We start from the raw sequence: 17,049 nt of genomic DNA on the forward strand, positions 1-17,049 counted from the left end.
CCAGTTGCTTCTCTGGGTAGGGTCCCGCTCTTGGCTCTTCTCCGTTGATGGTCCCTGAAATGGCTTTTAAATCAATTTGAAAACTTGATTTCCAAGCCAATTATATTTTCATGACAGTCATGTACATATTAAGTCTCTTGGATTAGTGGAAGAACACTCTGTGTCTGTCTTGTCAGGCAGAAGGAGGCTATCCTGATGGTGGAGAAAGTAACCACATAGTTGATAAAATTGTAGAACTAGGACTATAAAAGGAGTTAAGTAGAAACATTTGTACTAGAGACTGTTCTGCCAAAAGGAAACTAGATCAAAAGACTAAAAGACAATGTTGTTTATTCTCTTATGTATTGAATCAGTTAGCTTTTGAAATATAGCAAACAACCTCAAATCATTTTATTTTAAAATAACCACCATTTGCATTGTTCATGATGCTATACATGGGTCAGCAGTTTGGTTGCGTAGTTCTGGACTTGACCATGTTTATGTATATATCTGTGGTGTGATCAGTTTTGTCTGAGTTGGGACTGGAATAGCTTATCTCTGCTTTCTATCGGCTAGTTTGCTTTCTTCTCATGGTGGTATTTCAGGAGACTCAGAATTGGCATATCATAACTTCTTCATTCTGTTGATCACACCAAGTCACCAAGCCAAACCAAATTCAATGCCTATGGTAACAGACTTCACACTCTACCTCTTGATGGAAGGAATACAAAGTCACATAGCAAAATTAGTGTGCCTCCAGAGAAAGAAATGGGTGCAGCTACTTTTACTGATAATTTAACCCAGGAATCTCAGCACTTGGTGGTGGTGGTAATGTGCCTTGGAGTCAGTTCTGACTCATATTGACCTCATACAAGGTTTCTGAGGCTGTAAATCTTTACGGGAGCAGAAAACCTCATCTTTCTCCCATGGGACAGGTGGTAGTATCAAACTGCTGACCCTGAGGCTTATAGCCCAATTTGTAACCACTATGCTACAGAGCTCCTTCATGCTAGGCATTTTTTCATATTTTTTTCAAAATAAATAGAGATACTGACAGTGATAATATTGAAGATTGTTTATAACTTTTACTAGTTTATACAGTTACTAACTAAGCACGTTGCTTCGTAAGAGAGAAAGTTATGAAAGCTTGTCTATTTTTTTTTGTATATTAAACTATAAAATGATCAAAGACACTTATTCTCCATTCAGAAATTCATATTTTATAAGTTTATATATATTTAAGAAACAAAAACACCAAAAATTTAAAAATCTTTTTACATATGATCACCCTGTAATCTCTATTGTTCATAGGAATCTGATGCAGCCTTGCTATATTAGAGGACTGGCTAAAACAAACTATGATGCTTTTGGCAGGAATAAATATTCCTTGTGATATGATGACGAGAGCATAAAAGTATAGCTTATGAATTTATCCTAAAACATAAAAATCTCTGGACACTAAATCAAGTAGCATTCTTAAGTACACATTATTATTCATATTAAAAAGTGAACTCTGGTTCCTATTTTTTCATACAGTGCTTTGGTAGTGTAGTGGTTACGAATTGGACTGCTAACCTCATGGTCAGCAGTTCAAAACTACCAGCTGTTCCGCAGGAGAAAGATGAGGCTTTCTGGTCCTGTAAAGACTTACAGCTTCGGAAACCCTGTACAGGTTCGCTATGAGTCGGAACCGACTCCACGGCACACAACAACAACAACAGCAGCCTTTATTTAATGAAACCATGTGGCTCCATTATATAATTTGTGGCAATGCTTAAGTGGGATTATATAGATTTAGTAGGACACCATATATAAGCCTAGTAAAACAATACCGCAAACAGCCACACATGGCCTAATGGGTCATGGCTTGTCTTTGTCACATTGGCATAGGATCACCACATAGGTAGCCTGCATTGGGGGCACAGGTTGGGCACCAGTGATGAGTGCAGATTCAGGTGGAGGGGGAGTTCATTGGGTACTAAAACTACTAACACAGGAGAAGCATTTGACAGAGTAGAGAGTTATGGAGGTGATCAAGAGGAGCTTTGGAGCTGATTGTCTCTGCTGCTTCTTCATAAAGTCAGCAGAAGAAGAAGCAGTTCACTCGAGTTGGGAGACTTAAGTGCCAGTCGTAGCTTTGTCACTTGGCGTAGGAGATGTCTAACCATCTGTATGTGAGGTTATTCTCCCCAAAATGGGAATGTAAACACTTAGTTCTTCATAAGATTCTTGTGAAGGCAAAAGGATAACGTACAATGAAAGAGAATATAAAAACAAGGTATGAATATTGTTGTTTAGTGTCATTGTGTCAGTTACAACTCATAATGACCCTGTATAGGTTTTCTGAAGAGTGGCTCGTGAGTTTGAATCACTGACCTTACAGTTCAAACCGACTTTGAGGTGGAGTGCTTATCCTGTAGCACCACACCAGGACTCCCAAGGTATGAATGCATGTTATTCTTCTCAGAGCCACTATGGTGAGAGGGAAAATTAGACCACTCCTTATTGGAAGAGAGGGAGTCTTTCGGATGAAAAGTATCCAGGTTGTTTATGTGATAAAATGGAATGTGGACAACTTTGGTCACATGATTGTTCTGACTTCTGCACCACGAACCCTACCTGAATGAGTCACCACAATTATGCCACTACTTCCTGCTTCCCACTTTGGTCCCTGTCTCTCACTAAGAACGTCAGGAGCATAAGGCCGATCTAGTATGGGTAGAATGAAGATATGCCCTCCCTGAGTTGTCCTTGGCTGCTTTGGATAAGAAAGTAAATGCACAGACCGCCTTTCATCCATAAAAATGCTACTATAAAGTAAAGGAAAGGATTTTTTTATACACTTGATGGGCAGCTTGTTAACTTCTTGTTGCTTTTGAGTGAATATAGTTTATTTTCTCTTAAGACAGTCTCAGATTCCTAAAAAAAGAAAAAAGTAAATTGAAATCACATTTTAGTCATAGTCAAAGTCATTTAGTCATGATTTTTTTTGTCAATGTATTGAACAGTGTCTAAGTTTCTGAATAAGCAGACCATGAAAAGGAGCATAATTTGGATTTGAAGACCATTTGCTGTGAAGACCATTAGATCCCAAACAGACACCAGGCAGGATTCTATGCAAAGGGGAGGAGCAGTGGCTATCTGGTTGAGCAGAAAGCTGCCATAGTGGGGGAGAAAATAGTTACATAAAGGATAAAATTCTGCTTTCAAAGAAAAAGTAGTAGAATAGTAAAAGGAGTTAGGTTAGAAACATTGACAGAATGGACTCTTCTGTCAAAACAATAGTCACTTGTTTTGATCATGGAAAGTTTCATTTCATAAAAAATTCAGTGCAAGTAAATATTCTCAGAAATGCTTGTGGTGAAGTCAATACTGATGTAAATCTAGACCTAGGCATCGATCAGAGATGAAGTTTAGCACTACAAGTTGGTGAGTACTGGAGTATTGGATATTGCCCCTTCCCAAATTTAACTGTGACCACATGACCGAAGGATATGACAGGAATATAATCACAAACTGAACTGCAGCTTTATGCCTAGTTACAAGCTATGTGTGCTGTAGTGCTTGAGGTACATTGATTTTTAAGCTGATTCTTCACAACAGGGAAACTAAGTAGAGTTCACAATTTTCTAGTTTAACTTATTCCAGAACCTACTTAGACCCCTCAATTCAAACCTTGAGTTAAGCAAAATATTTTAAATATTTCCCCCCATTTTATAAGTATACACATATTCAAAACATAAAGGCATCTCAGGGGTAGGGCTGTTACTTAGGGAGGCATGAGTGCCAATTTTCAGCAGCCCAGCATTGCTGGTTGAAAATCCAAGGCCTATTTTCTATTCTTATACTTGGGAATAAAGAAAAATAATACCAAGATTCCATTATTTATGAATACGGTTAAAGAAAAGGAGTGAAATTTCACTGCTTTCAAAGAACACTTGTTTTTATTCCATACAGAGACTTTATTCTTTGCCTTACAACAATCCCCCCTTCCCTGTGGATACTTCAGGCAGCCCTGGTGCCATGATACTTGATCCCTACCGGGTCCAGAGAACAATGGCTTGAGGACATCTGATGAATTGATCATGAATGTATTGAAGGGAATTACTGAGTATTGTGCAAATCCCTGACATATAAAATGCAGACTTTGTCCTCAAGGGATTTACTAACTCACAGGAGAGATGAGAGCAAAGTATTTTAAATTATACACACACACGTTTCCACTGAACTGATTCTGACATAACAACCCCATGTATGTCAGAATGAAAGGACTCTCCAGAAGGTTCCCAATGGCTGTGATCTTTCAGATGTAGGTCACTAGACTTTTCTTTAAAAATTCATCCACTGTATGAATTTGAACTACCACCCTTCAGTTAGTAGCCAAGCACTTAGCCATTTATGCTACCCAGGGACTAGGGATCTACTTATTAGATATGGAGACTCACATACTACATTATTCAGAATTCAGTCTTAAGCTAGTCATCACCTCTATCATGCTAACTTTGCTTTATACCCCAGACTAATCACTTCATTCAAGTTGTCTCAGACCCTTAAATCCACTTGACAAGGCACTGCTATGCTACTCTTCTCATTTTGCAGATGGAAAAACTGAGACATAGATAGATTAAGGCAATTTGCCTGAAGTCATACAGCTGATAAGTGATAAGCTCAGAATTCAAACCCAGCCAGCTTCCCTGCACTTAGGGGCAGCATTGTCTTGGACAGCAAGAGCAGTAGAGGAGAGAGTTGGAGGCAGCAGGCTGAAGCTAGTAGACTGGTTGGCTGACCCAGTGACTTCTGCTGGGAAGAGGGATGGTTGCCTTTGTTGTCTTCGTGATCATTTGTCATTGTCATTGGCCTTGCTGAATCATTCCAACCTCAGTGGGAATAAATTACCTATGTGCATACTATGGTTTTAGTTTTGTGGCTCTGACTTAGCTGGAAATAGCTTAGATTTAATGCTGGTTTTTAGAATGAGGTTTTTAGAGAAACCATTTAATTTATCATGTAAACCAAGACAATTCTAAGAAGGAAAAGAGATGTTGTTAGTAATTATAATAGTACAAGAGGAGTATCCTTGGACTATACATGGCATACTGGATTTCTGGTCACCCTAATAGAAGGGATAAAGGGCTGCAGTCAATATGGAAATGAGTCTCACCTTACTCTGACAAGAACATCTTCAAGACAGGATGCAGCCAAATGGAAGTCAGCTGCATTTACTACAGAAATTGTTATCTCCTGTCTGATGTTAGGGCAAGTATTTGGGTGACTCAGTCCCTCAACCTTTACCCACTTCTCACTCAGCTAGGGCAGCTTTGGTTTACCATGTCAGGGTGACATTGTTATTTGGAAACCTCTTGCTTACTGCCAAATCTAGTGAATTTAGACTGTTCTAATTTATAGGAGTTAAAGAACGTATTCTTAAAAGACTTTTAACCCTTTTGTACTTAAAACTTATAATATTGGATTACAACCAGAAATGCTGGGATTTCTTTTGTAGGTAGTCTAATCCAAAGATTTTATGAGAAACTGATAAATATCACACGCTGCTTATGTGACACTATAGGATAAGCATTGGACTGCTAACCAGAAGATCAGTGGTTAAAACCAACCAGCCGCTTCTAAGAAACCCTATACAGGGTCACTATGACAACAATCTGGCTCCACAAAAAAGGAACGGAGTTGAGTTGGGAGGGAAGGAGGGAGGAAAGGAGAAATGGATTAAGAAGGGAAGGAGAAAGGGTAGTCTAGATGACTTAAGCAGCAAAGCTGAAATCCAGGAACATCTTCCAACATGAAGTGGATTCTGACCCAGGGCCCCTCCACTCTTGTCATTTGTGCTCTTCAGGCTGACAAATGTCTGTTGATTTATGATAATATCATTGATCAAATGACACAGTGTCTTGTGTTGTGCCTGTTATCAAAGAAAGATACAAATGCTTCTTGGATTAATTTACCAATATCAATTTAAATAGTGCTTTTGGTACTAAATCATTCTGGGAATGACAGGAAATTCCCTTTGCCAGGAATATCAAATATAATGCTCATTCTGTAATCAAGCTCCTGAACAATTCCCACCAAGCTACCAGTAACAGGGAAGGAGTACTGCAATCCCTAATAAGATCACCATTTCATTGGAGCCTCTTATTTTATATTATAATTGTATGCCAGTTTTACTTTATATTTTACAATAGGGTCATATTTACTTAACTATAAAATTTCTCAAAATATTTTAGTAAGTGTTATGTGCAAAGATGTATCATATTTATTTGTCAGCTTTCTGTTTTGCCTTTATAACCCTCATTGTAAGGAGAGGAAGAAAACAGCTCAGAAAAGTTGATGGCAGGGAGGAGTAAATTATTTTTAGAGTTGAAGACATAGAGTTTTGACTATAAAAGTCAAATAAAAATCTACAAGCATTTTTTAAAAATTTTATTTTAAAATATTATGTTGTTTTATTGTTAAGTGTGACTGAGTGAATTCCAATTCATAGCTACCCTGTATAGAATTTCCAAGTAGCGGCTGGTAGATTTGAACTGCCAACCCTTCAGTTTTCAGTCCAATGCTTATCCTATAGCACCACACCAGCACCCCTTAAATAGTTGTTGTTGTTTGCAGTGGAGTCAGTTCTGACTCGTAGTAAGCCTGTATAGGGTTTTCTGAGGAGCGGCTGATTGGTTTGAACTTGGGTTAGCAGTTTGGTACTTAGCCTAAGTATATTGGTGGTGGTGGCTATGTGCCAGGGAGTCGATTCCGACTCATAGCAACCCTGTACAGGGTTTCCGAGGCTGTATATCTTTACAGGAGCAGAATGCCTCATCTTTCTCCTATGGAACAGGTGGTAGTTTTGAACTGCTGACCTTGTGGTTCACAGCCTGATTTGTAACCACTATGCTACCAGAGCTCCCTAAGTACTTTTGTTGACTAGAAATGCAGTGTCAGATAAAGAAATTTGGCAGATATTATTGTAAACGGAGTCCTGTTGTGGAGCTGTGTAAGAAAGCACTGGACTGGGAAGGTGGTTTGAGCAACAAGGTCAGCGGTTCAAACTCACCAGCCATTGCTTGGACACCCTACGTAGGGTCGCTATGAGTTAGAACCAACTCCATGGCATTTAACAACAACAACAACAACAACAACAACCTTGTACACAATATTAATCTGAAAAGAAGTCAAGGAGAAGATACAAGGAGTGCATAATCATAGTAAAATTTTTGTAAAACAAATTCATTGAATTAATTCAGACTCATAGTGATCCTATTCTGGCCAATAATACCTGTATTGACTTCTTTCTTCAGAATGGCTCCACCATCCTTAAATATTTCTCTCTATATTTTTTTTTCATCAGGAAGATAGTTCATAATTTCAGGATCCATCCAACAAAATTAGACTTAAGGCACAGAATTCTACTATGAGATCTCTTAATAACTCTGATTTTATCATTCTGGTTTTGTTAAGGGAGACATGTTTTTCCTTCTCTGAAGTAAAGACATATGGGTATGAACTTCGGCACTCTGGTAGCAGACTTAGGAGTTATAGAAACATAATAACAACAGCAAAGAAGAAGAAGAAGAAGAAAAAAAAACACACTTTCAAATTCATATAGGTTGTTTAATAAAAACACAATTAAGTTCAGGCTAAATCTAATGACAAAATAACTCTTCATTATACATTAGTGATAAATTTATAAAAACAACAACCACCAGAAAACAAAGAAACAAAAAAGGGGAACCCCTAAAACCACAACAAAAGACAAAGAAACTGAAGATGTTGATAGCATGAAAGGAACAAGGCAAATTTGATTCTATAGGTATTTCTCTATTCTTTTTAAATTGTAAGGAAATGTGCTGATGTGGTAATCAAATTTATTTCAACAGTAGAATCCTCTGACATTCATTTAGTCATAGAAGATAAATTGATCCCAAAAATGCTGTGGTGTAGTGAATTGTTTTATGCCTCTTCTAGCCTTAGTCTTTGTACCTCCCACCAAATAAAACCTCTGCCCTACTGGATTTGGGTAAGAGACAATACTAATAGGATGGCATGATTAAGCTGTGGATGTTAGCAGGGTAAATTGTAATTGTAAAATCTGAAACTCTTGAATTGGTTTAAAATGAGTCATCTCAGAAAGCAAGAGGGGGTATCTCACTACCATCAAAGAGAAAGCACCAGGAGTGGAGCACATCCTTAGGACTCTGGGAGCCCTGTGTATTGGACCTTGACTCTTACAGAAAGCTGTGATGTTGGAGGAGGGGCAGAGGAACAGCAACATAACCAAGAACCAGAACATGAGGATAGAGCCATAAACATCCCAGCCATGGACCAAGGAAAGCTGAGTGACTTTGGGAAGGAAGCTTGCTTATAGAGTGGGGTGCCTTCAGGAACTTATGTGGGGAAGCTAGGTTTGCTGATTCATGGAGCTAGAGCTAAGTACCTTCAGGCTGAAGCAGATGGTGGAGTGGTTTGTCTTATTGGCATTCATCAGCAGTTGACTGGAACAACTGTACTTGAGAATTTCTGACCCCAATTATAACCTACTATTTCCCCTAATAAACCCCATAACTGTGAGTTTGGTGTCTGAGTTCTGTGTAGCCATTGGAATGGATTATAGAACCTAATAGAGACTTAGAAAGAGTGCTGTGGGAGGAATGGATGGTACTTTTTGTTTTTCCAAATGTATAATATCATTTCCCACCATCTGCTCTGAGAATGATTGAAAATTCAAATACTATAGTTCAACCATATCAGTGCCTTTCATTGATTACTCAGGCTTTTACTGAGTGTCTCCTATGGCTCAGGTACTGTGTTTGGTGCAGAGTAGTCTAAAAATGGATGAGACAATTTTTCTCTTCTAATATTTTAGAGTAGAGACAGACGGCTAAGGTGTGTGGGATTGTGACCCAAGACCTGACCAAGAAGTCCTTGTTGAGATCAGCTTGGCCAATAAAGGAATTATACTTCCCAAGATAACCTTTCCTAACTCACTGTGAGTTAAAGTTGGCCAAAAGAACAAACTTATTATGCAATATAGCTTTCCTAAAGAAAGCAGAACTCATTATTCTCAAAAGATCATCACCATCAGCAATAGTGGTGGACTGATGTCAGGGCAACTGCTGGCCTTGACCTTGTTCTCTTCTGCACTCTTGGCCCAGCATCTATTTTATTCTTCTTCCAAGCACTTAGTTAGGGACCCACAGATGTTACAGGTGTAGATGAGCAAATTCTTCTCCACAGACTTCTCCATGAATTCTCCCTTTATTGTTCCACATTGATAGATTTTTTTGGGGGGGATTTCTCTTTCATCTCTTACTGGTTCACCCACTTCTTGGTGACCTCCAGAGGTCCTAGATAATGTTCCTCTGGCATTCCAACTTCCCCTTCCAGATCTGTTTCCCAGTTACTCTTGCATTTGTGTAAGGTTTAACTCCTGCAATAAGCCTCTTACTAGTAATAAAACTTTACAGTGTCTCTGCTCTCATTTCTGAGTCCTGCTCAAACCATTACAAGAATAGTTATAATGCATATAATGAAGGCAAGTAGTAGGGAACAAAGGTTGTTCAGAAAGAAATAGTATCTCATCAAGCTGGAGTGTCCTATCAACACATTCAGGGAAGTTTTCTTAAGAAAATGTGGGGTTGGTCTGGCAATGCTAGGAAGGCATTCTATACTGATTCTTGTTGCTTTTACATGCCATTGAGTCAATTCCGACCCACAGCGACCCTGTATAGGGTTTCCAAGGAGCAGCTGGTGAGCTTGAACTGCCGACCTTGTAGTTCAAACGATTTTGAAGTCTGATGCATTAGCCCACAGCACCACACCAGGACTCCATACAGCTGGCATTCTATGATTTGAAGCTTCAACTAATTCTCTATGATTTGATCATAGAATACATGTTGAGAGGTGTAGTTGAGAAGTGGAATACATGATGGGGAGTAATATGGAGAAGTTAAGCAGGAGACAAGATACCTAAGTGGCACAAATGGTTTGTGCTCATTGCTAATCTAAAAGATGGGGGTTCAAACCCACCCAGCAATATCACAAAATAAAAAGCATCTCAATCTGTTTCCAAAAAGATTAGTGCCAAGAAAGTCCTATGTAGTAGTTTTACTTTGAAACACCAGGGGGGTTGCCATGCATTTGAAATGACTCACAGGCAATATTGAAGCAACAAAAGACAGACAGCAGTCAGGAAATGAAGTCATTTTATACTTGCCTGAGGAGGTGTGTTTTATAGACAATGGGAAAGTTTGGGATGCTTTTAAGCAAGGAAGCAATCGCTGAGATTTTCTTGGGAAATTTCTCTGTCAGATATGTATTACTTGGAGAGAAACAAGAATAAAGACAGGGAGGTGGGGCAAGAAGGAAACTTTACTTCTGTCCAAATTAAATGAAAAGGCAAACAAAATTATGTAAACCTCATTAATGCAGAAGAAGAGAGACCAGAAAGGAGTGTCATATTAAATAGATTTATGTTGTTGTTGTTAAGTGTTGTTGAGTTGGTTCTGACTCATAGTCACCCTATATAGGGTTTTCAAGGAGTGGCTGGTGGGTTTGAACTGCCAACCTTGTGGTTTGCTGTCTAGTGCTGATCCTACAGCTCCATCTTTGTTGTTGTTAAATGCCATCAAGTCAGTTCCAACTCATAGTGGACCCTGTACAGGGTTTCCAAGGAGTGGCTAGTGAGTTTGAACTGCTAACCTTTTGGTTCAAACTGAGTTTGTCATCCAGTGCTTTATCGCACAGGACTCCACACTAGGAGTCCAATAAAATAGATTTATAGGAGATAAAAATACTCGATAGCACAACTGGATGTGGGGATGAAGGGCAAAGAAACATCTGGGATAATTCACATAGTTGTGATTTTAGCAACTTAGTTGTATATTTAATAGGGACAAGAATATAGCAAGTCACATTGGTTTATAGGGGACAATAGGTTCAGACATTAAGGTGGTAATATTCCTTGAACCATTAGATATATGTATGATAAGTTCTCTAGGGAAATTCATACTGTCATTTTATCTCTTTGAGTGGTGTGCTTAAGATAATTTGATCAAAGTGAACAGATTGAGAATAAGAGGGCAACAGCTAGGACTTGATGGAATCCCACCCTCTAATGGGCTAAAGGAAGAAATATGGGAAAGACAGTAAGGAGAGTCTATAGGAAAGTGTGTCAAGAGAGTCTGTCAGAGAATCAGAAAATGTGTTAAGAAAGGGCGGGTAGCACTTCACAAGAAGGAAGTGGTCAAAAACACACACAAAAAAACCCACTAGAGTGAAGTCTATTCTGACTCAGTGCCCCTGTAGAACAAAGCAAAATTGCCCCATAGGGATTCAGAGACTACGGGATAAGTAGCTTCATCTTTCGCTCAGGGATTCACTGGTGGGTTTGAACTGTAATCTACCTGACCTTCTCACCACCTGGATCTATGTTCCTCTTTGTTTACTTTCTTTCACGTTGTAATTGTTTTGATCATAATCTGACCTCCCAGATCTTCTGTTCTTATAATTTTATTCTGTTCTTGACTTTTCCATTTGTTAATTAAATTCAGGGTAACTCTGCCACATACATCATTCTCTGGCTGTTGTCTGTTCTTGTTGGTTCTCAGTCCACAGCACTTCTTTTAGGATGTTTTTAATAGCAGGGTTGGCTTTGGAAAAATCCTTTATAATGTCAACACCTTTATCTCCGCGGTTCTGTCAGGCATCCATGGCTGCTCTGATCCTTCCCCTGATTGGTCTCTCCCAAGATGGCAGCTCTGGAAGCAGCAGAGCATCTTGAATTAGAAAGCAATGGGTTTCTTGCTTCTGCTACAAATTTCCCTAGCTCTAAGCCTTCCATCCTTCTAAATATTCCTTTATATGTGGTTCCAAGTTCTGGCACCATCCCCTGAACCTGCTTGGTCCAATATTCTATGTTGTTGCTGACGGAGCTCCTCACTGCACTTCTACCCTATCTGCCATCTTGCTTGTTCTCTAGTCATAAGATTTTCAGTGGCTATCCCTCCAGGAGCTCTGATAATGTAGTGGTTACAAATTGGGTTGCAAACCGCAAGGTCAGTAGTTTGAAACTACCAGCTGTTCTGTTCTTGTAAAGATTTACAGCCTTGGAAACCCTGCACAGGGTTTCTATGAATCGGAACTGACTCCACAGTACATAACAACAATCCCTTCAGAAGCTGTCTGCCTCTTCTACTTGCTAACTATCTTAGTCTAGCAGTTCCACTGAAACCTGTCCACCAGGGGTGACCTTGCTGGTATTTAAGATACTGTTTGGACATTGCTTACAGCATCACAACAACACATAAGTCACCATGATACAACCAACTGGCAGAAGTGTGGTGGCTGTGTTTTAACTAATATTGATTTGGTTCCTTTCTGTTAAACATATCCATTAAGTTCATAAAAAGTAGAATAATACAGTTCCCACAGGACAAGCCTTCCATCCAATAACCTGAGAATGAGAAACGATCATTGCTTTGTCTCTCAGTGTTGTCTGTCTGTTGTTCCAGATTAGTCAGTGGCACCACATGCTTTCTTCCTATCAACCTTTTAATGGTTATTCATATATTGACATCTTACTGTTAAAAGACAATCCTGCTAACCTGCCTGCCACCCTCTCTCCCTCATAACACACACAAACAAAGACCATCACTAGATTTTAAGTGCTTTGAAGGCAGAGACCATTTTTATGTATTTATTTATGCACTTAACATGAATGCAAAATAATTGTCTGTTTTGTTTCCCAAATTTTATTAAAGCTGATTTCAGATTTCTATTTCAAAGATATCCCATTAAATATTTGCATGTTTCACACACACAAAAAGTCTTGGTAGCGTTTTGTTACTTCTACACAACAATTCATGAAGTCCTGATATGGTGCTATAGGATAAAACACTGGACCACAATGTAGGTTTGAATCACAAGGTTGGTGATTCAAACTTACCAACCACTCCTTGGAAACCTTATCCAAGGTTGCTATGAGTGGGAACTGTCTCCATGGCACGGCACACAACAACACAGCTATGCATCTCCAAACCACTGTTGTCTCCAAATCCTGTATCATCATATTATCATGTAATTCACTTTTCCTGGCTTTCCCTGAATTTAGGCTGTATCTGGTGTGGCTCTGTGGGTTAATGCGTCAGACTGCAAAGCCATTTGAACTGCAAGGTTGGCGGTTCAAGCTCACCAGGTTTCCTCGGAAACCCTATACAGAGTCGCTATGGGTCGGAACCTACTCAATGGCACTTAACAACAACAACAACTACTCTCCCACATTAGGTTTTCAAAAGCACAATGAAGTCTAGACTTGTGCTGGTGAAATAAGAGAAGTAATGTTTCAAGTGTTTCAAACGCTGTCACAAGCAGTGGCTACTTCTAGGACTTATAGGCACTAATCCTCAGCCTGTAGAAGGTTTTATTCCCTTTGAAATATAAACACCCATTTATTTCAGAGGAGCTCTTAACTGCCCAACCTCTGATTTAGAAATGGCAGCTACATTAGTAAACAACATATTTCCCTTAGTCTGAGATATTCTAATTTAAATAATATCTTTTAGGAGACATTAATTATTAAAGTTACTATTTAGAACAGTTATCTGAATCTTTAAACCAGTCTGACTTATGATGTATCCAATTTACCCAACCTAAAAAAACACAAACCATAGCAGACACCATTTGCATTCACTCATGTTGGGAAGTCACAGTTTTCTCTGAGAATAATTGTTGGTATTCATATTATCTATGTGTAGCTGAAGGGCTCCCCAAACCAAAGAATTATTTTTAAAAAATTCAAGCAATTTCAAAATAGCAGTTTTTCTATTGTGATTTCTATTAAAATGAGAAAAATTTGAACTTGTCTTTATTGATAAGGTGTTGCTTAAAATTTGCAAACCTGCAGAGCCAACTTTACCCTTAAGAATAGTTTATCAAAACAGTGACAAACCAGCAAATAAATTGCAAGGGCAAAGAAGTTGATCTAAAATTTAGCAGCAGCTTTATTGTTGTTAACCATTGTATAATTCGTAAAACAGAAGGTTCCATTGTTATTATTGTTTAATTATTGCTGAAAATATACATAGCAAAACAAAATAATTGAAAAATTTCTACATTTACTATATAATGACATTTATTATATTCTTGAAATTGTAGAGCTATTTCTTCCACCTTTTCTGATAAGTTTCTTGCCTATTTATTTAGACTCACTTTTCTCTAAGCTTCCTATCTAATCTTTCAAGCTGCTGTCAACAATTTGGGTCCACATAGTAAAATCTCTAAAAGAGTACAATTTTTCAAGGCAGACATTTTTTGTTAGTTAATCTAGACTTTTGTTTCACTTAAAGGCTTCAGTGGATCTTTTTGGTTACTATTTTCAGAGTTAAAGGTGATCTTAGGACAGTAGTTTCAGGGATTCATCCAGCTTCCATAGCTCCAAAATATCTAGATTCCATGAGAATTGATATTCTGCTTCACATTTTACTCTCTCTGATCAAAATTCTTTTTCTTTAGAATTTTTTTATTAAAATATTCAGTATTTGTAACCAGTTCAGTATCATATTTGAATAGACAAGAAAGCGTACAGATTCTTCTTTTGTAACTTTGTCTCTCAGTGATCGTGGATAAGTCAGTTCTGTAGGCTGTAATTTCTCATCTATTCCAAAGAGGACAATGAGGTTTGTCTTCTTACAAGATGAACCAAAATAAGTCACTGTAGGATTCAGGGCCATTACTTTACTAAATGGTGTACTTCTCTTGGGGAACCTTGAGTGCTGGAAAAGTCGAGATGGTGTTAGTTGTGTGGTACCTTGAATTTACTTGATATGGTTTTTCTATTCAATATCTTCTTAATTCCCTTCAAGTGATTGGGTGGGGTCATGCAAATAAGGTACACAGGACTATAAGGCTCGGATCCAGCTACGTTTAAAAGGAGCCAACTCAGATGCAGGAATGAATGACCCCAGGACCATCAAGAAAGAAGAGCATGAATGGAGTGTGAGATTGTTATCTAGAAAAGCAGCAACAGCAAAAGTCATGGCAGAGATGGTGGCATGGAAGGAAAGAGCACCTGTGGGCTCTAGGCCCATGGACTGAGAAAAAAAGCTGAGTGTCTATGGGCAGGAAACTGGATTGAACAGTGTGCCCTTTGGGCATTCACAGACTGGTTAAAAGAGCTTTGTAGCATTTGCCCCAGTAGGACAGAGGCCAAGGTACCACATGGCTGAGAGGCTAAAGACAAGAGTGAGGTATGGCTGCAGTATAGCAAACAAGAGATGTTCCTGGTTGGAGAACTGGTGTGTCCTGAGTTTTTTGTCATGCTAAATTGTACTCTGTTCACTTCCTTAAGAAGCCCCATAATCGTGAGTACTGTTATGAGTTCTGTGTGTCCATTGCAATGGATCATCGAACCCAGATGTGAAGCAAAGAGTGCTGTGGAAAGCATAGTTGGTGTCAGAATAGGGTAAAGAAAATTGTAGGGTAGAAGCATGTCTGACTTCCACTTCATAGGAATCAACCTTTGGCTGATTTTGAGTTTGATTCTCTTTCCTCCTTGTGAAGCCAAGGAAAGTCAAACATGGTCTCCACAAGGTGTTTGCAGGTGCTATTGATTTGGTTCATACTCATAGTGACCATATGCATAATAGAACAAAATACTGTCTAATCCTGCACCATCCTCACAACTGTTGTTGTTGAAACTGTTGTGTAAGTCCATCTTCTTGGGGATCTTCCTCTTTTTAGCTAACCCTCTATTTTGCCAAGCATGATGTTCTTTTCCAGGAACTGTTCCCTTCTGATACCATGTCCAAAATATGTGAGATGGAGACTCAGCATCCTTGCTTACAAGGAACATTCTGGCTATATTTCTTCCAACACAGATTTGTATGTTCTTTTGGCAATCTGTGGCACTTTCAACATTCTTCACCAAACATCATAATTCAGATGCATCAATTCTTCTCTAGTCTTCCTTATTCATTGTACAGCTTTTACAGGTGTGGCACTGTGAGTTAATGCACCACACTGCAAAGCCATTTGAACTGCAAGGTCAACAGTTCAAACTCACCAGCTGCTCCTTGGAAACCCTATACATGGTGGCTATCTGTTGGAACCGACTGAACGACACTTAACAACAACAACAAGATAATTGAAAATACCATGGCTTGTGCCAAGAGTATCTTGGTTCTCAGAGTGACATCTTTGCTTTTCCACATTTTAGAGATCTGTTAAGGCACCCATTTGTCATGTATGTTTCTGTGTCTGTGCATGAGATATATGGAATTAGGAATGTTGGGCTTTATCTAAGGTCCAGCTGACCGCAAATCCCCTGTGTGTTCAAAAGGCAGTTGCGAGGAGGAGCAGTGAGGTTCACCATCAGCAATATCACAGAATACCATGCAAAGCAGATTCAGGGCAGAGTTCCAAAACTCGGAAACACATAGGTAGGAATATTCTAAAAGTCTGAGGGCTTATAGCTAGTGTAACTTGTAGCAAAAGTAAGAAATTGTGTACTTTTGAATCTGCCGGGCTCAGCAAATGGCAAGACCAAGTGGAGTAGCAGACACACCACTGAAAAATGCATCGGAAAACTTGGAGCAAAGCAAAGGTGGACAATACACTTTGTCGGTTTTGCTTTGTTCTGATTTTCTCCTTTTTTGGTATCTGTTCATTGTCCCCCCCACTGTTTGCATACCTCCATTCTGGCGACTAGAGGGCGTACCTGAGTGAGTGGACAAGCCCCACCCTCACCATTGGTGGGTTCTTCTGCCATGTATGTGTACAAATACTCTCAGCCCAAAAGCCAGCCATGAAATATGGAAAATGCCAGAACAGGGGGTGTGGAGAGGAAAAGATTTTAAAAACAAGGCCAAAAATTAAATTAATTCTTGAGGTACAACAAAACAACCAACAGTGGCATCTTGAAATCTCTCAGGCAGCTTTGAAGGCAAAAAGCTGAAAGAGGACTCATATTAGGCTACATATATATATATATTTTTCCTTCTTTCCCTCCTGCCCCTTTTCTGCAATTATAGACTGCAGTATCCAGTCTAGTTTTTTGTTGGTATGGTTGTTGTT

General features: G+C 39.0%; 1 pseudogene; it reads right to left on the reverse strand.

Moving 5' to 3' along the window:
• Positions 1-16,672, reverse strand: part of LOC102829778 — a 27,779-nt pseudogene extending 11,107 nt beyond the window's left edge.
• Positions 16,673-17,049: the final 377 nt, after the last annotated feature.

The sequence above is a fragment of the Chrysochloris asiatica genome, unplaced genomic scaffold (assembly GCF_000296735.1).
Source record: "Chrysochloris asiatica unplaced genomic scaffold, ChrAsi1.0 scaffold00024, whole genome shotgun sequence".
Taxonomy (NCBI): Eukaryota; Metazoa; Chordata; class Mammalia; order Afrosoricida; family Chrysochloridae; genus Chrysochloris; species Chrysochloris asiatica.